At 43.1% G+C, this 23,710-nt stretch overlaps 1 protein-coding gene across 2 annotated transcripts in view; it reads left to right on the top strand.

The window, feature by feature from the left end:
* pals1a (protein associated with LIN7 1, MAGUK p55 family member a) overlaps positions 1 to 23,710 on the top strand; it is a 54,492-nt gene that overhangs the window by 2,386 nt on the left and 28,396 nt on the right. Inside the window, exon 2 of one of the 2 annotated variants that reach the window (XM_070978868.1) lies at positions 20,688 to 20,802. The exons of the other annotated variant lie outside the window; for it this stretch is intronic. The gene's annotated coding sequence lies outside the window, so the exon portion shown is untranslated. The remainder of the gene's footprint in view (positions 1 to 20,687; positions 20,803 to 23,710) is intronic. 2 annotated transcript variants of the gene reach the window in all.

Below are 23,710 nucleotides of genomic sequence, written 5' to 3' on the forward strand. Positions count from 1 at the left end.
CCTGATAAAGTTTTTTTTTTCCTAAACTAATGCTATTTTTGTCTGCTTTTTTTTTTTTGTTTTTGGAAATTCACCTGTATCGTGTTTGTCGGTCAAAATGGACACAAACCTGCCAGAGACAGCATATATAGCCAATTCTAATTAGTTGCAATTATGTCAGAGAGACGGTGGGTTCTAACGTAACCCTATGAAGTTTTTGGAATACTTCATGATAGTGCTGTGTGATATTAGGATATATGTCACAGTGCGACAGAAAAATGTCTACCATACGATATAATCCTCTATTGTTTATATCGTAATTTTAACGTGTGGGCTGTGGTTAGCTCGGCTAATGTAACTGTAGCAACGCTACTGTTTTGCAGTAGCAGTTTACGTCACCTGCAAGAACTCCGTTACGGCACTGCTAACGTTTTCAGCCATGCATGCGAGAGCCAGCGGGAGGATAGATGTAAACAACATAGCAGAAATGGAGAGCACAGTGGACGCTGAACTAACAGAACCCAAAGAGGAATTGGTGCCGAAAAGAGGGAAAAGAAACTCCATTGTTAGGCACTGGTTTGGATTTAAAAAGGCAGACACCGAAGAAAAAACGGTAATCTGCAAAACATGCCGCCAACAAGTTGTCACTAGCAACTTGAACACGTCTAATCTTTTCTATCACTTAAAGACACGGCATGAAGAAAAGTACAGTGATAGCGTTAAAATGCGACAAACTACTTAAGTTAAACCACGAAGTGATGAAACTGATTGCACTACCAGATATTTTTGAATGGTATTTGTCCATTTGATGTTTGTTTTTATTGTATTTTATTTTTAATTGTTTTTTAATTGTCTAGTAACAAAACAGAAAGTGGTAACAAAAAGAGGGACTCTGGTACTAAAAAGACTTTTTATTGTTTTTTAATTGTCTTGTCCCAGTATGTGTTTTATAATTAGAAGGAGGAAAGATCAGAGGAATTGGCAATCATTTCATGTGTTTATATATAATTTTAAATAAAAATACTGTACCGGGATATCGTTATCGGGATATAAAATTACCTATATCGGGATATAAATTTTTGTCCATATCGCACAGCACTACTTCATGCCATTAGTCATGCAGTCTATAATAAATCCTTTTTTTCTCTACACAAAAACTTGAACAGTATCTCATCAAACATGTATGACTTACATTTTCCTTTTATTAATAAACAGATAAATCGATTAAATAGTCATTAATTGCAGCACTAGTTGCTATGAAATTAATTCCACTGACCAGTTGGATCTATATATTGTAGATATTTGTTCTAAGTCCACACTGTGGCAAAGACTGTGTGTTTTAAACTGAAGCATTGCATAGTGTGTTTTGGTACCAGTGTGTGTCTGTATGTTGCCTTTGTATGGCACAGCATGAAGAATGTTTCTGTGTGGAGTTTAACATAAAACGTTGGGGTTTTTCAGATATTGTATAGTAGCAGAAATTAGGGATGCTAATTATTAATCATTAATCGATTAATTGCCATTAAAAATTTACCCGATTAAAAATGTATTAACTGACAGTACCATTTCTCTTGAGCTCACATATATCAACTTTTATACCACAAGAGGGCAAAAACCTACTAGCGCAACAAAGGACGAAGCAGTCAGGGTCGGGAAATGGTGAGCCAATATGAAGCGAGCAGAACCAGTCCAGCGTGGGACCATTCCGATTTAAAAGAGGACGGTGTTCAATAGGGATCGACCAATTATCGGCCAATATTCTGCATTTTTTCGATCATCGGCATCGGCCATTTTTTCCACCGATAACCGATAAAATTAATTAATGTATTTTAAAACGCGCTCCGTTGGCTCCGATGCAGCCGTCTCTCCGCTTGAAGTCACCATTCTTGGCTGTGTAACAATGTCCTGCCCACAGCCCTCACTGATTGGCTACATGGCACAAGTGAGTCAGTGACAGCCAATCAACACTGAAGCCTCTACATGCAGCGCCACAGACAAGGAGAAGCAGCGAACTGCTCCGGTGACCCAGCGGAGATAAAGCAACAGTCAGTCGAAGTTGCAATAAAAACCCTCTATGATGAAGTTTTAAAAATACTACAACCTTATGATTAATTTCAGTGATAACATGCAAGCCCAGAGTTGACATTTCACCGACCTACTTGTCTAATCACATCAAGCATACGACGAAAAAAAAAAAGAAAGAAAAAAAAAAGATACCGGTAGGTAGACTATAGCAAGTATAAGGGAGGAAAACCTGCTGAATTCCGCTGTTTGGCTCTGTTCACAACTTCAACAAAGCTTATACCATGGTCCGGGTGAATACTCGATTCTGAATGGCTGCAGGGTGTCCGTTAAAGAGTGTTGTAGGACACCTATAAAAAAGTTCTGTGATTGTTCTAAATTATTGCGTTGGCTCAAACACTAGTTGAGCCAGCGCTTTGCGTCGGACGGTTCACGCCTCCGCGTCGTCCATTCATTTCTGATAATAGACACCTCGTCGGGCATTATCCCTTATGAATTTCATGATGACCCACCGCTACGTTATAAATGCTGCAAACACTTTATAGCTGTGGCCAGATGCACAATAATAATATAGGCCCTTTGGGTTACCATTACTTTGGGGGAATAATAAATCTCCTAACGTGTCTCAGCCCGTGGGGCGGCTCCTGGTTTATCAATAAACAACATCGGAGGTGATTCTAGCCTATAAGTTTAACAGTACTGCACGCTAACGTGTCTTTGTTTGTCGCCTCTCCCTCAGCGCTTGTGCTCTCACGACACTATGATGCAGCAACGTAACTACTGGTGTTAAACGATCGTCTTTTTGCCCGTCACTTGTAAAGTGCAGGGATACGAGTGAGGCAGAGAGCACACGTCGAGGAGAATATTCTTAGTGTGTTTTATTTGCAATCAATAAATTTACCGTCGCGTCTACAACTCACGTGTGTAATGAAACGCTTTTCCAAGCTCGAAGATATGAAAACTGTGGCACTGGCATGTCTCCTGCTACTGAATTGAGAGTACTGACTCAGACCCAAATTTCAGAACAGTTTAGTTCAGTTTATTTTGTCGATGTTTCAAAAATTCAGGTAGCTATTTTATTTATTTATTTATTTATTTGAGTGAGTTTTAAGAAATGTTGCTGGAAGGCCCCTGCACTTTTTATTAATAATTAAACTTAAAGGCATTTCAATGAAGATTTTGTGTTTGTGTTATTTTACAAAAAGTTAAGGTCTTTTTTTAGTGTACACAAAACAAACAAACAGTATACTGTATTCATTCTAATCCCAGGTGTGTTACTCTAAATTTTGACACCAAAATTTTAATTTTTGCTGCAAATGAATATCGGTTCTAAATATCGGCTATCGGTTTCACTTGATTATTAATGATAATTAATCATCGGTATCGGTATTGGCCCTGAAAAATCCATATCGGTCGATCTCTAGTGCTCAATGTAAATATTGCGATACTGTCTTAAAATACAAATCCAGTACAATATCCATATTATACCACCTGAAAAGTCAGCACCCGACAGTTGCAGGACAAGTCAAAAGTGGAACACCGTCTTCTAGGCTACTAGGCTATCGCATTACCTCAAGAAGTACAATTTTTAGCTGCGTTGAGAAGTCGTACATCAAAAAGAAAGACGAACTTGACACACATTTACTTTCAGCTGACAGGGTGGCTATAATGACTGACTGTTGGACTGCATTAACTGCAGAGAGTTACATGCCAGAAAATCGACGAAGACTGGCATTTGAAATCAACTGTCCTGCAAACCCAGGCAATACCAGTAAGACACAATAATGGATTTGCCAGCTATATGCACCAGGTCATTGCCGCGGTTGGGAAGCTGGTGAGGCACTTCAATCATAGCACTGGTGCTATCAAAGCACTGGAGAGCAAAGAGCAACAAATGAAACCAGCTCACCAGCTAATCCTGCAAAACAATATGGAACTCGGTAACCGACATGTTTGAAAGACTGTTGAAGCAGCGTTGGGCAGTTACAGCTGTGCTGTCTGATCGCGCAGTGACCAAACTCCAAGATGCCAGAGTTTTGGAACTGAAAAGATGAATACTGGCAGCTTATGAAGGATGTAGTGCCAGTCTTGGGAGCAATCCAGTCTGCCTCTACCATTATGTCTGCCGAAAAAGAGGTCTCCATCTCCAACACGTACACAATCACCTTCAGTCTGATCAATTCCCACCTACTGAGAGAAGAGGGTGACAGCAGCTGGCTCCTGGAATTCAAGTCCAAAGTCCGGGCTGCACTGCTTATTTTAGCCTAGTTATCCCAGATTCTTTGTTTGAATGTGTTATGTTACGCCCTGTCTTCTCAATTTGGTAGAAACCATCTGTTGACTTAATCAGAAGTGCAAATGTCAGGTAACTCAAGAGTAGCTATTATTGTGTGCACAGGTTCAGTCCCCGGACTTGGTGTTGTAGCCAGCACTGATTGCATCAATGTAAGACCCCCACCACAAACACCTTGGATTTCTTACTTCAGAAAAGAGACTACTTGCCAATGCTAAGCTGCTAGAACTGGCAGCAGCTGTGCCATTTAGTGATGTGGCTACCACTACAGATGAACAGTCACGTTATGGCCAGCAGAGATGAAGACAGAGGAATAGCGACCTCTGATGAACAGGGAGCCGCGACTCAGCCTGAGGACAGCGCCACTACAGCCATGGTACTACTCCTTGGGGACTTTTCAAATGCATCCAACAGTGCTGAAATAGAGGTTAAAAAAAACTCCCTTGGCGACAACCCCACTCCTCTGGCTGTAAACCCTGTTAACTGGTGGAAAGCAAACATGGAACGATTCCCGAGGCTGGCCAAGTTGGCCAGGCAATATTTGTGCATCCCAGGGATATCAGAGCCATCAGAGAGGGTGTTTTATGCAGCTGGACTCACAGTGAACAGACTGCGCACACGACTCATCCCTGACCACGTAGATATGCTTATTTTCCTTTTATACAGCGCTTTGTTTATTTAAAAGAAATGGTTTGGTATTGGGGCTGCACGGTGGCGCAGCAGGTAGTGCGCGTGCCTCACAGCAAGAAGGTTGCCGGTTCGATCCCCGGGTCAGGTGGGGCCTTTCTGTGTGAAGTTTGCATGTTCTTCCCGTGCATGCGTGGGTTTGCTCCGGGTACTCCGGCTTCCTCCCACAGACCAAAAACATGCTCATTAGGTTAATTGATGACTCTAAATTGTCCGTAGGTGTGAGTGTGAGTGTGAATGTTTGTTTGTGCCCCTGCAATCGGCTGGCGACCCTGCCTCTCGCCCATTGTGGCTGGGATAGGCTCCAGCCCCCCGCAACCCCAAAAGGGATAGGCGGTATAGATAATGGATGGATGGATGGGTTTGGTTTTGTCTGCCTTGTTAGTCTAGAAGTGGCAGTGATTGCGTCCCATTTGACGTTGTTTTGTTTGGCTGCGCCATTTGTTGAATAAGGACAGGTGGGTAAGAGCAGCCATTTCGAGCGAGAGCCATAGTGTTTTATTATTCTGTCCGATTAAATTTTTTGTGTTTCCTGATTTTATTGTTCACATAACTAATGTGGCGCTGGAATTGTTTAAATAAAACTTAAACTGAGAAAAAGACATGCGTTTTGTATCTTATTAATGATTAATCGATTATTGATTGTTAACGTGTTCAACTCTGAGTTAAGGAAAATGGACGAAATTTGTAACCCTAGAAGAAATATTAGTGATTGTGATGTTACTGACAGGTTTGGACTTTAGCCTAACATAAGTTCCTATTTGATATTCCCTGTTGCTTTTAACAGCAGCCAAAATGATAATTAACCCCCTAACAAGTCACAAGAGATTTGTCTGAATCTAGCATTATCTTAAGTCAACACTGATGCATAGCCATGCCAACCTACTGGTTTTGCTGAGGTTTTATGAGCGGTGTTCGAATTTCAAAGTAATTGGTACTTTTAAGTGATTTAGAACAGTCTTGATCGCAGTGTCTGTCTTGTTCATAGCAGTCGCATTGTTGTTATTACTTCTCCTTGGTTCCAGCACTGAGCTTGACAATGGGGTTTGGCTGACTGACCGATCATTAGTCCCCCCGCTATGGGTTTTTTTTGTTTAACTTGTTTCATGTCATGATGCCAGATGAATCATTCAACTCTGTGGAGTGGGCGGATTCAAAGGACTGGACAAGGCAAAGCGCATGTTGTTTGTCTACAGCTATACAGTATGAATAGGACAGTATGTGAATACCATGGTACTTGAAACTGAAGTGACCTTTAGATAGGCTCTACTGCCAGGCTTGAGCTCACATCATTATACCAAGTGACAGGGTCAAAGCTGACTTTTGCGGACATGCCGGTACACACACACACACACACACACACACACACACACACACACACACACACACACACACACACACACACACACACACAGAGTGAGCTAGTGAAGCAGAGAGGTGAGGACAGGCACATTGGGCCACAGGCCAGCAAAATACAGAAATCCTCTGTTCTCTGGAATGCACTCTTGCTCACTCTCCAACTCTCATTCTGGATCTCTGACCTGATTGGGACCCAGAGTTGGGCTTCTTTCAAATCAAAATGTGTCCCCAAATAAGGATTAGATTTACATTGTAGCTGATGTTGTCACATGATCTGTGTCTGCCACGTTGATTATGTTGAAGGTTTCTTCCTGGTGGTGGCCAGTCAGTGTGCTCAATCCTAGTGTGCTGTTTTGTCTAGCGAGCACTAAAAAGTGGGTAACCATTTATCTGTTAACCACTGAAGATATTTTGACCATTTATGCATGTTGTTCTAAAGGTTAATTTGGATACACAAAGACAGTGTGGTGTGCGCCATTCTGAGGCCATCAACCAGTTTGTGTGCCGGATGATTTAGACCATATTCTGTCAATCAGTGTTGCAGACAAGAGATTCAAAGAGGTAGTTTGGTATTTTGAGCTTGAGTATGTTATTCCATGGAGAGCTACTGTAATAAAATGCATTGAAAAACACTTTGAGGAGAAGAAAGATGACCTAATAGGCAAACTAGCTCTGATCACCAACTGTTGGGCATTTCTTACAAATGAAAGCTACATTACAGCTACCTTCATCAGTGTTGATTGGGAGCAGGGATTCCTAAGGAGCTGCTTAGCCTTCCTTTCCTTTCCTAAACTCCTGTCTGAGTTTAAATATTAAATGTGCCAACTAATGGTCATATAGCCAAAGTGGTGCAGACATGTACCCTGATACTCCTGAAGGGTGGAGTGGAGGTCGGCTGATGGGATGTCTTACAAACAATCATTTTTGCCGAAACTTGGCACTGATAGTGGCCGATGGAAGCACATCCCCCACAGTCACGCGGGGATTTATATCATTGTTTTGCATGTAAGTCAAGGTAATTTCATTGAATACCTCAAATAATTTATATTTAATGAGGGAACATTAAATAAGACAGCTTTATTCATAAATTATGAGTAACGTGAGGTTATTGGTTATTTTATGCCATTATTAATGCATTAGACTGAGGATAGCTCTCCCAAAAGCATGATGTCTTTGCAAGTGTAAATGCAGGTGTAAACTTGAACATTACCACCAGTGACCACCTTTTCAATGACAAAGGCAGGACTCCCAAGTGTGCAACGAAAGTTCAGAAGAGGCATAAGCAATAGGCTGTTTGCAGACACATGACGTTAAATTTAGATGGAGGGCATGAAGTGAAAACCGCAATGGATGAGATGGTGGAAAGTTCTTACTGTGTTAGTATAGATTAACTTACGAGATGAACCAAAGATGAACCAAATGACAAGCTCAACGCTTAACAAGACAGGTTACGTTATTTATGTTCACCTGTCTTATGTGAAACTGTTGGCGTCGATTTAACAAGTGGTAGTTGTGTTGCTTGTAGCTATTACTTTAAATCTGACACGATAGAATTAAAGCAATAGCAAATATTGCACCATTTTCACCATTATCCGACTCGGCTCCTCCCGACCCCAGACAGTTAACAAGCCATTTTTTCTGCCTTTTTTCTGTCAATTTCTTGCATTTTTCACCCTTATGAACAATAGTTTATAACGCTCGATAAAAGCTCCCTGTGGTTTCTTGGTTTGAAAAATTTGAGCAACTGTAAATGTCGCAAAACATAGGCATTTTGAGTGTGTGTTTTAGTGCTTCCTGCCATACCTCTGCAGTTCACGCCACAACAAAAGAGTGACGTGACAATCCTCTTTGAGGATGTAATAGCCAGAGTGACTTGTAAACAACTTTATCATGTGACCATCTCATGCAGCTCATAAGAGCACTCCAACATGTGAACATCCACAAAGAGAGCAGAAAAAAATTATGTCCACAGCCAGTCTCTGTTCACACATGTGGTCTTTAGTTGTTATTTTGATGATTAAATGTCCAACAGAGTCTGTTTCATTCCACTACTACGCCAACAGAGTCACTAGCTTTGTGTTAAGCTTGTAGCAGGAGCAGTCTGTGGTGAGGAGAAAGCAGTAACCTCTTTTAATTCCTGGCAGAACTCAAAAGTAAAAGCAGTAAGTAGCAGTCCACAAACCCACTGTCACTGTGTTAATGCTGGTTACTCTTAACGTTCACCCTAAACTTGAGTTAATTGCTGCTGCTGCTGTTATCAATTCTGTTATCTCTATTCATCTTTTCTTCAAGTCAGTACATCATAAATTACTTAAATTATTCTAATTGAAACCCATCTTATATCTGTAGCCCCCCCCCCTTTTCTGGTACAGAGTGGTACAGCCTTTTTTTTTTTTTTTTTTTTTGGAAAGTGTGTGTGTGTGTGTGTGTGTGTGTGTGTGTGCGTGCGAGCGCACTTTAGTATGTATTTTTAAACACAAGATAAGCAGCAGCTCTGTTTCTGTTCCCACTGGCAATCACAGTACATTCACACAGACTCCCTGCTTTACTCACAGTTGGTGTCACTGCTGAAAACCAACCAACACGTCTGTAAAGACATCTGCCAGTCTGTGTGCACACGCTTTGAGGACGCGGCCTGGGATGTTGTCCGGTCCAGGAGCTTTGTGTGCATTCACCCTTTAAGGCTTTTATACACATCAACCCGGGATTGCTGGAAAGGGCAGTTGTCTTGTTCCAGCAACACCTCCTGCTTGCTATTGTCCTCAAAACAGGCATAGAAGGAGTTCAGGGAGAGAAGCAGACACCTGCCCCTTGCCGCAGCTCTTTCTCCTGTAGTCTGTGATGGTCCTGAGCCCTCTACACATGTTCCTGCTGTTAGAGTCACTGTAGCATGACTCTATCTTTCCCTGTATTGACTCTTAGCTGATTTAATACAGCCTCTGAGTTCGTACTGGGCTTTCTTGTACTCACTCGGGTTGCCGGTGTGGAAGGCTGCTGTCCGTGCTCTGAGCGCTAAGCAGACCGCTCTGTTAACCCAGTGGTTTGCTGATGTATCCTGTCACGCCCTTGGTGTACTCATTGATGTTGTTGCCGGTAGCAGCTCAAAATTTGTCCCAGTCCGTGGAGGAGAAACAGTCCCGCAGGGCAGTGTCTGATTGGTCCAACCAGTACTGTACTGTCCGCGTCACAGACTGCTCGCGCTTCAGTCTCTGCCTATAGGATAGGAGCAGCAGGACCGAGGAGTGATCTGATTTGCCGAAGGCCAGGTGGGGGCTTTGTACGCATGTCTGAATGTATAAACATGGTCTAGTGTGTTGTCTCCACGAGAAACTCCACATGTTGGTGATATTTCGGCAGAACTCTCCTCAGGTTGACTTTGAAGTCACCAGCCACGATGAAAGAAGCCTGTGGGTGTAAAGTTTCTAGTTGGTCAATAACTCAGTACAGCTCCAGTGCACATGTGGTGTCTGTTTGTGGGGGATATAAACAGCGGTGAGAACCACAGCTGTAAACTCCCAGGCAAATGAAACAGTCTGCATGAGTTTGTTAGGTACTCGAGATCAGGGGAACACACCAATGACAAAGTTTTAGTGTCCACACACCACCGATTGTTCACCATAATGCAGACACCACCCCCCTTTTTTTCGCCAGACTCCACCGTTCGGTCCTGGCAATGAATGGAGAGGCCTCCCGCTGTGATTGCGGGGTCCAGGACCGAGTGATCAAGCCACATGTCTGTGAAAATAAAGGCATTACAGTTCTTAATGTCCCATCAACAATGAACGATAAACAATCTGGCTGTATCAGTTGGTTGTCGAGCAGGTCAGAGGTTTTGCTTGGTTGTTGGTTGGTTGGCTTGAACAGTTTCACGTAGAGGTGGGAAGTATGACCAAAAAATTTAAATATCACAGTTTGTTTGTTTTTTATGGTGATGGTATTATATCATGATATTACAAAAATAAAAGGTGCTGACTGCAGCAGTTACAGACCTTTAAGCCTACTTGGTGTTGATGTTAAAATCTACGCCAAAGTCCTGGCTCGCCTGTTACATGACATCGCTAGTCACAATGATGTGTCACAATGATGTGACCAGACTGGTTTTTTAAAAGGTCACCTAGCCACTGATGACCTCAGATGCTTATTACACATTATTGATACTAGCAAAGATGATGACACACCAGTAGCAGTCATGTCTTTGGATGCAATGAAAGCTTTTGACAGACTGGAATGGTCATATTTGTGGGCTGTCATGGAGACAATGGGACTAGGGAATGGGTTTATTCATACTGTTAAGGTTCTTTACGCTGCTCCTTCAGCTATGATCTTGACAGGTAAAATTTGCTCATCATCTTTTCTGGTTGGGAGATCTTCTAGACAGGGCTGCCCCTTGAGCCCGGGGCTTTTTGCCTTTTCCCTTGAATTGTTAGCTCAATTTATAAGACAGTTGCAGAATATTATTCCCATATCCATCCGAGACACATCTCACCATATCTCCCTTTATGCGGATGATGTACTGATTTTTATGTGTAACTCTTCCTCGTCTGTACCTCATTTACTTAGAGTGTTTGAAGATTTTGGTGACCTTTCAGGATGTATGATTAATTGGCCAAAATCCGAATTTCTACCTCTTAATGAGGCCACTAAATTGGCTCATCTTCCAGCCAGTGCTGGGCGATTAATCAAAAATAGACCCTCGATCTAGATTCAGACGCTCGTGCAATCTCATTCCTTATAAGATCGAACTGCGGCGATTCTATGACATCACGCTGCATTCTGTATTTTATTTTGCTTGTGAATGCTTCTTCTGTAAGGCAAAATAAGCTATTGATTTAACAAAGTATTCGGATTGTGTTCTGTCCGTCTCCTCATGCAGCAATGTCCCTGTTGCTACGGCAGCCCGACACCCGACACTCATTGACTGCACTTGATTAGCACATTAGCTTTATTAGCAACAGCAGCGAGCACTCGGCGCAGTCAAGTGCGTCAGCACAGTTGGTGATGGACCAAAGAGAGAAATGAGCGACCAAATGAACATTGAAGGCAGTGAAGACGACGGCCACGACGAATGTGACCAAGCCAGCGGGAGTGCCAGTGAAGTTCTTGTGCCGAAAAAAGGACCGCATTCTTCCAGCTTGTGGAACTTTTTCGGTTTTGCTCCCGACGATGACCTGCAAAAACAAGCCATCTGTATGCAATGTAATGGCATCGTCAAAACCAAGTCAGGTAACACCATAAACCTGCTCAATCACTTGGAGCGGCACCACAAAATACAATACGAACAAGCAACGAAAGACAATCCAAAAAAGAAAAAGCCAGGTCGCCCGACCACACAAACATCTATATCTCAAATGTTATATAACGCTACGCCATATCCAGACAGCTCACGAAGGCACAAAGAAATAACGGAGGCTGTAACCTTTTTTTTGGCTAAAGATATGGCATCGATAAACACCGTTCAAATTGACGGGTTCAAGCACTTGGTGAAGACGCTGGATAAACGATACGAGATGCCGTCTCGCAACTACTTTTCACACACTGCACTGCCTGCTTTGTACTCCGAGACCAGAGCCACAGTTGAGACAGAACTGCAAGATGTCACTCACTTTGCTGCGACAACAGATCTCTGGTCAAGTCGAACCATGGAACCATGAGCCTGACGGTTCATTTCATCAGCAGTGTTTTCACCATGAAAAGTCGGTACTTACAGACGGCATTCTTCCCAGAAGACCACACAGGTGATGAACTTGCAGTGGGATTAATGGAAAGTCTCATCTCCTGGAACTTGGATCAGGAAAGGATGGTGTGCATCACTACTGCACTTAATTTTTAAGTTTACATTTTAAGTGATCTTGATCTTGTCTACATTGCATGTTATACCAAATTGCACACACATATAATAACAGAAAAAGATGGTTATTTATCTATTTATTTTTGTTGATTTTGTTGTTTTATTTACAAGGATTCAGTTTTAAGGTATGATGTGCCTTTTTAAGTCTCAGCAGTTGACTAAGGCTTCTTGTTCGTTGTTTTAATTTTATTAATGTTCAAAAAATTTTCAATACAGTTTAAAGAAAATTTAAAAAAAATGTTGAAAAAAAAATCATGTGAGAATCATAGATCTCAATCTTTGTGGAGAAAAATAGAGATTCACATTTTAGCAAGAATCGCCCAGCACTACTTCCAGCAGACATTTTCATGGTTGAACATTTCACATATCTGGGGGTAGAAATATTCCCCACTTTGAACAATTACACAAACACATGTAAGGTTCTACAGGACCTTAATAGATGGTGTCACCTGCTCAACTCTCTACGAACTTGTGTTTCAATCATTTAAATGAATATATTACCGAGAGTTAATTTTGTTAGCTCAATGCTCCCTTTACCTCCCTCTAATGGGTATTGGAAGAAACTTGATGCGATTGTCTCTAAATTTCTTTGGAACAATAAGCGGCCAGGACTGTCTTTGGCTGTCCCAAATATTAAATTGTACTTTTGGTCTTTTTCATTGAGACCTTTGATTAACTGGCTCAACCCAAAGGCTGTGGTCTCCTGGCGTATGCTAGAGGAACAGCTGGTCTCCCCTTGGAGACTCCAGGATGTTATATTCACAAACATTTACAATGTCAGCTAAGGTTTGGTCCTCTTATGTCACACGTAATTCAGATTTGGCGTAACTCTGAGAAATCTTGTGCTATTCTTTGTCCATGGCATCTTGAGTCCCTGATATTTAATAACAACCAAATCCTAATAGGACGAAGCCCCATTACTTTTTCCCAGTGGGAGAAAAAAGGCATTCACAACTTAGGGGATGTTTATAATGACACTGGTCTTCGCTCATTTCAGGATCTGAAAGACTGTTATGTCCTGCCAGACTCATCTTTCTTTTTTTATCTCCAACTTCCTCCAACACCTTAGGGATGCTCTCAAAACTTGTGGTTATCCCAGCTGGTCTTTTGTGAAAAGTTCAGCCGCTTCCAGAAAGAACAGGGTGACAGAGAAAGAAAAGAGAGACAGACGGCATAACATTGTCATTCCATATGTGTCTGGTGTATCAGAGAAACTCAGGCGAATCTTTAACAAACACAACATCCCGGTACATTTCAAACCTGGGAACACTCTCAGACAAAGGCTGGTGCACCCCAAAGACCAGACACCTCATACTCAGAAGAACAATGCAGTCCAGTGCAGTGAGGAATGCACAGACTTATATATTGGGGAAACAAAACAGCCACTGAGCAGACGCATGGCACAACACAGAAGAGCTAACTCTTCAGGTCTAGACTCAGCTGTTTACCTCCATCTCAAGGAGGAAGCACACTCCTTTGAGGATAAAAATGTGCATATTCTGGACAGAGAAGACAAATGGTTTGAAAGAGGAGTGAGAGAAGCCATCCATGTCAAGGTTGAAAAACCATCTCTGAACAGAGGGGGAGGTCTGAGACACCACCTATCTCCCACATACAATGCTGTCCTTTCATCTCTTCCAAAGAGATTCAAAAACTTAGCCTCTGAAAATAAACAACAAAGCCATTCACACATGGCTCAAGGAGCCTCCCAATGACAAGAATGGGACACTAACGAGGCAGACGACTGTCGTTGACACCCAAGGGTCGCACCCTACCCCGCCTTAATGGGGGATCATTAGCCTCACAATACAGTGATACCATCCTTGGTTTTGGGGGTTGGCCTCACTCAGAGGATAAATACTTGAATCTAACACCATTTCATCTGACTAGAGCTGTCCTATCTAGTCTGGTGCGCATGAACTGATGAAGCCTGCTCGGATGAGAGGCGAAACGTCTTCCAAGACAATCTGACAAAGTCCAGTTGCGATCGATTGAATGCCCTGAAGCTTACAATGACCTGGATGAATGAGAATATTCACAGGCATCCTCCAACTTCCTAGGCCTACGGAGTCCCGTGGGGTCAGCCACTGAAACAACACCGCTTTTACAAACTTATTATGAGTAGAGGTATTTCCAGGGGCTTCATTTCTACTTTTTATACTTTTCTACTGAAGTCCTTATACAAGGACCTTATCCAAGACAAACAGTGGAGAAGTTATGTTCCAGAACTTAGACCTGATTTTGATTGGGTCATGGTCTGGTCTGACATGTTGTTGACTTCACGTAGTCCAAACCACCAACAAATCCACCTGAACTATGCCCATAGAACTTACCTGACCCCACAAAGACTGCACCTGATGGGTCTGGTGGCTGACTGCTAATGTAAACTGTTCCCTCGGGGCTCTTGGTACATTCCTTCACATGGTCTGGCAATGCCCGCCTGTCGCTTGTTTTTGCAACAATGTATCTTCTCACTTGTCAAATATATTTTCTTTGACAAATCCGGTATCAATAACTTCTTTGTTCTTGAATGATTTATCTCAGTTTTCGATCCCTGGACACCAGAAAAGACTTATTTTTGCTGGCCTTACTGCAGCTAAGAAATTAGTAGCTATGAGGTGGAAACACCCCGATAAGCTGTCAGTGAACCGTTGGATCCTCACATTTCAATTCAATTCAATTCAATTTTATTTGTATAGCGCCAAATCACAACAGAAGTTGCTTTCCATATAGAGCTGGTACAGACCAAGCTCTTTTATCTAACAATTCCCCCATGAGCAAGCACTTGGCGACAGTGGCGAGGAAAAACTTCCTTTTAACAGGCAGAAACCTCGAGCAGAACCAGACTCTGGGTGGGCGGCCATCTGCCTCGACCGTTTGGGTGAGAGAGGGAGAGCAAGAGAGGGAGAGTGAGACAGACAGACAGACAGACATTTCTTGATATTATCTACCTGGAGTTGTCCACTGCTCGTGTGATTGGAGTCAAGGAATCCAAGATTGATCCATGGGTCTCACTGGCAGGGAAACTAAAGGAGCAGATCGAGCTACCTAATTTTAATTTGCTGGTAGCTTTTGGTTGTTCTTTCGCTTTTTCTTTTCAATTTTTCACTATTGTGGTTTCCCTTAGCTCCCATCTTCTCATTTTTATGTCTTTCATCATGGTGTGTATTTGTTATTAATATGTACTGCCTTTTTCGAAGTTTGGAAATAAAATAAAAATCTGATAAAAAAAAAAAAATAATAATAAAAGGTCCTTTGGAAGGAGCCAACTGCCCCATAATGGAGGTTTAACAGTAAAGGTAATGTGATTCATTCTCAGAGATGGACAAAGGGTGTGATTAGGAAACTCAATAGCATTTAATTGGCAGAAAATCTAAAGTATTTTATGAAAATATATTTCTGCTCTAAACTCCCCTTTGGTAGTACATAATGTGCCTGTTTCAAATATATTTATACTTATATTTATTTATATATGGCAGCAATATAGACACACAGCAATATAGACACACATACCAATGTAGCAAGCAGCAGAGCAAATTTGAAGAGAATCCTGCTTTGTATTTATCCTCTAAGCAGTCCAAAGTAAAATGATTAGAGCACTCATACAGCCTAAGAGTTTCACAGTTGTTGTAATTGTTGTGTGGACATTTCCATCAAGTTAATCCACTGGGTTTTCACTTAATAGGATGGTGGGAGTAGATGAAGACTTAGGCTACGTTCCCACCAAACGCGATGAAACAAGATCGCGCCGCAAGATTACATACAAAGTCAATGCAAAGACGTGATGTGAAGCGTCATTTTGCCGGGCGACGCGATGGCCGCGATTGCGCGGCGCGATGGACGCGCTGGCCGCGAAAATCGCTCTCATCGCGTTGCCCCATCACGCCATCGCTTCATCGCTCGAGTTGAAATTATTGAACTTTTGCGGCGGATTCGCGTGAAGACGCGCCGCGACAGCCTATCAACGTTGAGATCATCATCGACGTGCTGACGTATGGACGTGGTCGACGAGAGAATGAAATGGCGGAAGAAATGTTGTTGGGCGGGCTCGTGGCGCGACGCGATGACGCGTCAAGGGGTTTTTGTACCAGCGTCACAACTGGAGCGTCTGGCGCGACGCGATTTCATTTGAGGCACGATTTGAGGCGTTTGGTGGTAACGTAGCCTTATGTGTTAGTTCTAGCAGCCAACAACATAGAACTTGGCGTGCTTTCCTCAGAATGTTACCCTCTACATCTTCATGTTACTGGAGTCAGTGTTACAATGAGGAAAATGGTAGTTACTGTGTTTAACTCTTGTTCGACAAGTATGTGCATAGCCCTCTACCAGCATGTTACCGCAGCCACATTATTTTTAATATGCTAAAACATTTAGCACAGTAATGATGGTACTAGATGTGGTTCTAGATTGTGGTTTTTTAGTTACTTTTCCATTTGACACTTTTATACTTTTCAAAGGAAAAAATCACACTGAATCAAATATAAATGTTTACTACTCAGTGTCAACCCTGAGTAAAATTTATTTTCCTTTAGTCCACTCAGTCATTCGGACACCAAGGCAGCCCTGAGACAAAAGGTAAAATGAATACTTAGTTCAAAAATAAAAATTATTGCAGAGATAAACTTCGAAGTGTAAACCTTCAACTAATAACTTCATGTCAAACTTCAATTTACAAAGTGAAAAATTGAAAATAATAACTTAGATTCATACTTCAAATAACAAAATCAAACAAACAAGAGCTGCCTGCTACATTTAGTTGAGAAGTGCAAACAACTGTTACATTTAGCTGTAAAGTGCTGTAACTAGTGGTTGACTTTTAAAATGTGAAATGAACTTGCATGGAGTGAAATACTCAAAATAAACAGCACTAACCAGAGGTCTCCATTCATAAACACTTCTTTCTCTTCCTGTTCTTTCACATACAAGAAGTCAGAAATACACAGTAGCACAAGCTGGGTCCATTATACTTCCTAACATCAGAAGCAAACCAATAACACGGCAGACAAGTTGTATCATGGAATTGAGAGAACAATTATCAGAACGACAAGAGGCCATGTACACACTGCTCCTAAATTCAGTTATCCTGTCAAGTTAAGATAACAGTGGCTTGCTGTATACTTGGGCTCAACTGTATGCATCATGTACCTAAAGCCTTCATTATCAATGAGGCTGTAGAAATGGAGATCATTTGAAATGAAATATACTATGTACTGAGTAATTTTCTTTGTCCATTCCAAGTTAGCTGAAAGTTTAGAATATTACTGCAGAGTTCATTAGTTTGCCAGAAGGCTTGGAGCTACTGGGAGTTGCTTTTCCAAATCAAATTTCCAGCGCGACATCATAGAGCCAACCATGAAATTTAGCAAATTAACACATGGCAGGAAATCAATGGAAAACAGTGTCGTTCTATGACTAAAAAGTGTGAATTGATCTTGGAATTTTTCAATCGACTGAGATACAATCGTGCTTCTTCTGTGGATCTATTTTTTGCACACCCCAAATGTTTTTCTTTTTTCTTTCTTGCTTGAATCCATGATGGCGCCACGGACAGCTGCCTCGGTGTGTTGGTGCGCATGATTTTGTTTTGTCTTGTGTTTTAACTCTGTTTTTTGCGATGGTACCTGGAGCTCTTTCACCAGAGAAGACCATCAGGGTAACAACACCAGAGGATTAATTTCCTAATTATCTGCTCCCAACAAATTTTGGACATCCTGATCAAAGGTGTGCTCACCTTTGCTCACCAGAGGAGAGGAAAACTGGTATTTCTCTCTAACATGCGTTCACTACCCAACAAACTGGAGGAACCGCGCTGTTGGGTAAAAACAGAGACTTTTCTTCATCTGTGGTTTTGTGCTTCACAGAGACGTGGTTGTGTGGATTAATACCGGACTCTGCGCTGCAGTTGTAAGGTGGAGGAATCTGTTTCTACATCAACAGTGGTTGGTGCAACGACGTGACAATGATCCAGCAGCACTGTTCTCCTGACCTGGAATCTTTTATCATTAACTGTAAGCCTTTTTATTCATCCCATGAGTTTGCTTTATTCATTCTAGTCGGCGTTTACATCCCGCCGCAGGCCAGCGTGCAGGACGCACAGTGCATGCGTGCCTTCCAGATACTGTGTGTGGAGCGGACCAACGCATACTCTTTAGTTATTGTCCTTGGTGACTTTAACAAAGGTAACCTCACTCACGAACTCCCTAAATACAGACAGTTTATTAAATGCCTGACCAGAGAGGAGAATATTCTGGATCACTGTTTCACCACAGTCAGGGATGCTTATCACGCCGTCCCCCTGTGCAGCACTGGGCCACTCTGACCACGTCATGGTCCACCTGATTCCTGCATACAGGCAGAAACTAAAGCACTGCAAACCTGTAGTGAGGACATCAAGGAAGTGAACCAGTGAGGCTGTGGAGGATCTCCAGGCGTGTTTGGACTCTACTGACTGGAATTTGTTCAGGATTGCCACCAACAATCTGGATGAGTACACGGAGGCTGTGTCAGCTTCTGTGAGGACTGCTGTGTTCCATCATGCAACAAGGTGAGTTAGAACAATGACAAACCCTGGTTCACAGCCAAACTCAGACAGCTAAGGTTGGCAAAGGAAGAGGCCTTCAGGAGTGGGGACAAAGACAGATTCAAAGAGGCGAAGTACAAGTTTAGCGAGGCAGTGAAAGAGGCGAAATGACTGTACTCTGAGAAGCTTCAACACCAGTTTGCTGCTAACGACTCTGCGTCTGTCTGGAACGGCCTCAGGCAGATCACCAACTACAAGGACAAAGCCCCCCACTCTATCAGCAGCCGACGCCTAGCCAACGACCTGAATGAGTTCTACTGCCGCTTTGAAAGACAAAGGGACAGTCCAGCAACCATCCCCCACGACATCTCCCAACAGCTCCAGCTCCAGTCACCTCCACCAATGCCCACCTTAAAGGTCCCCCCTCCCCCTCCCCACCCACCTCAGTGACGACTCTTTCCATCCGTGAGAGGGACGTCAGCAAACTCTTCAGGAGACAGAACCCCCGGAAAGCAGCTGGACCGGATTCTGTCTCCCCATCCTCCTTGAAGCACTGCGCTGATCAGCTGTCTCCAGTGTTCACACTTTTCAACACCTCACTGGAGACAAGTCACGTGCCAGCCCGCTTCAAGTCTTCAGCCTTCATCCCTGTTCCCAAGAAGCCAAGGACCACAGGACTTTAACGACTTCAGACCCGTTGCCTTGACCTCTGTGTTCATGAAGTCCTTTGAGTGCCTTGTGCTCTGACATCTCAAGGACATCACCGACCCTCTCCTGGACCCCCTGCAGTTGGCCCTCCACTTCCTCCTCCAGCACCTGGACTCTGCAGGAACCTACGCCAAGATCCTGTTTGTGGATTTCAGCTCTGCTTTTACCACCATCATCCCAACTTTGCTTCAGGAGAAGCTCCCCCAGCTGAGTGTGCCTGACCCCACCTGCAGGTGGATTACAGACTTCCTGTCTGACAGGAAACAGTGTGTGAAGCTGGGGAAACACGTCTCTGACGCAACGACCATCAGCACCAGATCCCCCCAGGCCTGCGTCCTTTCTCCTCTGCTCTTCTCCCTGTATATGAACAGCTGCACCCCCAGTCACCGGTCCGTCAAGCTCCTGAAGTTTGCAGACGACACCACCCTCATCAGACTCATTTCTGATGGCAACGAGTCCACCTTCAGGTGGGATGTTGATCATCTGGTGACCTGGTGCAACCAGAACAACCTAGAGCTCAACGCTCTAAAGACAGTGGAGATGATTGTGGACTACAGGAAGAACTCAGCCTCACCTGCCCCCATTACCCTCTGTGACTCCACTATTGACATTGTGGAGTCTTTCCGCTTCCTGGGAACTCTCATCTCCCAGGACCTCAAGTGGGAGTCGAACATCAGCTCCCTCATCAGGAAAGCACAGCAGAGGATGTACTTCATACGGCAGCTGAAGAAATTCAATCTGCTAACGAGTGATGGTGCACTTCTACACAGCCATCATTGAGTCCATCCTCACCTCCTCCATCACCATCTGGTACGCTGCTGCCACCGCCAAGGACAAGGGCAGACTGCAGCGTGTCATTCGGTCTGCAGAGAAGGTCATTGACTGCAATCTCCCATCTCTTCAGGACCTGTACACCTCTAGGACCCCAAGGCATGCAGGAAAGATTGTGGCAGATCCCTCCCACCCTCTTTGAGGCTGAGCCCCCCCCCCACACTCTTCACACTCCACCTCTGCCTCTTCTTGTCACATTGACATTGCCATAACTCTATGCGTTACGTTAACGCTCCGCTTGGTATGTGTAAAATCATACTTGGCAATAAAACTTTTTCTGATTCTGATTCTTTCCACTCATAGTAGAATAGCACAAAATAATGCATAGGGGTGCACATAACTTCAATCAGATGAATGACTCACCCCATGTATAGCATGGTCTTAATAATCACAGTCTTCCTTGCTGTCCTCCTCCTTTTGTCTGTTTGTTTGTGCTTCAGCTTCCTGCATGGTAAATGATGAAGATGCACCTCCCAGTCCCAGGTTGAGACTGGGATTGGCCTGGCCTGTGCAGTTCGGTCAGCAATCAATTCCATCATTCCAAGCAAGTACAAGGTAAACTCTCCATTGTTGGAAACAGATACAATATAAACAGTTTCTTTCTTGGTTTTTGTGGTTTTGTCCTCTGATCCATCAAAGAGCAGTACCCAAAATTCAGCAAACTGCAACTGCAACTCTTACACAAAAATGAATATGGATATTGCAGTGCTCTGGGCCCTCAAAATAACTCAACATACAGCCATTAATGTCTAAACCGCTGGTAACAAAAGTGAGTTCACCCCTAAGGGAAAATGGACAAATTGTGCCAATTAGCCATTTTCCCTCCCTGGTGTCATGTGACTCGTTAGTGTTACAAGGTCTCAGGTGTGAATGGGGAGCAGGTGTGTTAAATTTGGTGTTATCGCTCTCACACTCTCTCCTACTGGTCACTGGAAGTTCAACATGATACCTCATGGCAACGAATTCTCTGAAGATCTGAAAAAAAAGAATTGTTGCTCTACATAAGAGCCTAGGCTATAAGAAGAATGCCAACACGCTGAAACTGAGCTGCAGCACGGTGGCCAAGACCATACAGCGGTTTAACAGGACAGGTTCCACTCAGAACAGGCCTCGCCATGGTCAAGCAAAGAAGTTGAGTGCAGGTGCTCAGCGTCATATCCAGAGGTTGTCTCTTGAAAATAGACGTATGACTGCTGCCAGCATTGCTGCAGAGGTTAAAGGGGTGGGGGGGTCAGTCTGTCAGTGCTCAGACCATATGCCGCGCACTTTATCAAATTGGTCTGCATTGCTGTCGTCCCAGAAAGAAGCCTCTTCTAAAGATGATGCACAAGAAAGCCCACAAACAGTTTGCTGAAGACAAGCAGACTAAGGACATGGATTACTGGAACCATGTCCTGTGGTCTGATGAGACCAAGATAAACTTATTTGGTTCAGATTGTGTCAAGCGTGTGGTGGCAACCAGGTGAGGAGTACAAAGACAAGTGTGTCTTGCCTACAGTCAGGCATGGTGGTGGGAGTGTCATGCTGTCGGCTGTGGGGAGCTACAGTTCATTGAGGGAACCATGAATGCCAACATGTGCTATGACCTACTGAAGCAGAGCATGATCCCCTCCATTCAGAAACTGGGCCGCAGGGCATTATTCCAACATGTTAACAATCCCAAACACACCTCCAAGATGACCAGTGCCTTGCTAAAGGAACTGAGGGTAAAGGTGATGGACTGGCCAAGCATGTGAACTCTATGCCCTAGAGAGTTAAGGCAGTTCTAGAAAATAATGGTGGCCACAGAATGAAGTCCACCTTAGGTCCTGAGAGAGAGTGGATCCCAGAAACCTGAAGGTTTTCACAATGGAAACAATGTTGTTGAGGATGGTGATGGGGGCAGTTTTTAGGGACTTCTCCTGAAGTCCACAGTGTTCAGCTCCAGGTTGTTGACTACGGATCAACCTGCCATTATATTCATTACATGAATATGTATTCACCACATGGATATGTATTCACCACCAGGCCACTGGCAAGTGAGACAATTGGTAGGAGAGGAAAAAATGGCTGGCAAAGATAGTATAAATGCAGTTGCACTTACGCTTGGTGGATTTGTCACTATTCCCTCCGTGTGATGACATGGCATATTTTATGTAAAAGGATGACTGTGAGCGACATTGCTTTTCAGTCAGTATGGGTAAGCATCGTCTCACTTGGTGAGGTACTTGGTAGTTACACTCATTCACGTTCATCCTTCTTCTTCCTCTTCTTTTTTGTTTGGTAGGTGTTTTTTGAGTGAATGACTTTTCCTCACCAGATGTTACAGCTAATGTTCTACATAGGTGGGTGGGTTCAGGAGATCTGGATGTCTTACGCAGAGGCATTTGATTTGATGAATTTGATCACGGACAACAGAGATCAGCTTGACAAAGAGAGTCTGTGTAAAGACACCCGCTTTTGAAGGACACTTCCAGTTGGGGAGTATTTAACCCTTACTAGATCAACAAGATTTACTCCATGTCCAAGTAATGTTAACCTTTACTCATCTATTTGTTAGGATTCTAGTGGGTGTTGAATCACAAACAAGAAACTATGCCTACCTTATCCATGTTGTATGGCTCGCTCAGGGGCGTGTACCTAACACAGGCTTATTCAGCTAAGTCACTGGTCTGAGGGCAAAGATCCAGTAGGTCACAGCTATATCACACATAATACAGGCTTTTCCAGCCAAACTGGGTGTCAAAACCAAACCCTGCCTCATACTCTCTCCTGCATCAACAGCCTGTTCACCCAGGAACACTGATCTTCACAAGACAGCTTTCAGTCAGATTGTACAGGTCACTGCTCAAAGTAGGTCACAGCTCTGTTTCTGCTGGCATTCCACATCACTAGAACAATAGTATTTTAATGAGCCTGCTTCTGAGCAGGAGAAGATACATTTATTCAGCATGGAAAATGCCACTCTTAACCTGTCTCTTTCTCCAAAATGTCAACATTCTGGATCACCTGCCAAGAGTTTGTGAATTATACAAGTATAAACCAACTAATTAAATCAATATGCATTTCTCATAAAAGGCATTCAACTCATTTTCAGTGTTTATATATAAAATCAGGTACTTTGTGTTGAAACTTTAATACTCATGCACACACATTTGATAACAAAATGCTCGACAGTTGATTATTATCCCTCTACATTTTGTGTTGCCAGTCAGATTCTTTCTTCTTCTTTTTTTTTTTCGACAGCTGTTTTGCTTTGATATGAGTTTCTCTAATTCAGAATGGGTGCAAGGTGGGCAGGTGAGTTGAACTGAGTTAAGCCATTATAATTTCATGTCAGCATCATAATTGGGATAGAATAACCCTGGAAAGCTCATATTACAATTGCAGGGCTAAAATGCTGGCTCTTTGTCTATTAAACATGTTTACAATTATTACAAAAATTGCCCAGTTAAGTAGGGATTAATGTTTTTACCTGTTTCTT

This window comes from Chaetodon trifascialis, chromosome 14 (assembly GCF_039877785.1).
Source record: "Chaetodon trifascialis isolate fChaTrf1 chromosome 14, fChaTrf1.hap1, whole genome shotgun sequence".
Classification (NCBI taxonomy): Eukaryota; Metazoa; Chordata; class Actinopteri; order Chaetodontiformes; family Chaetodontidae; genus Chaetodon; species Chaetodon trifascialis.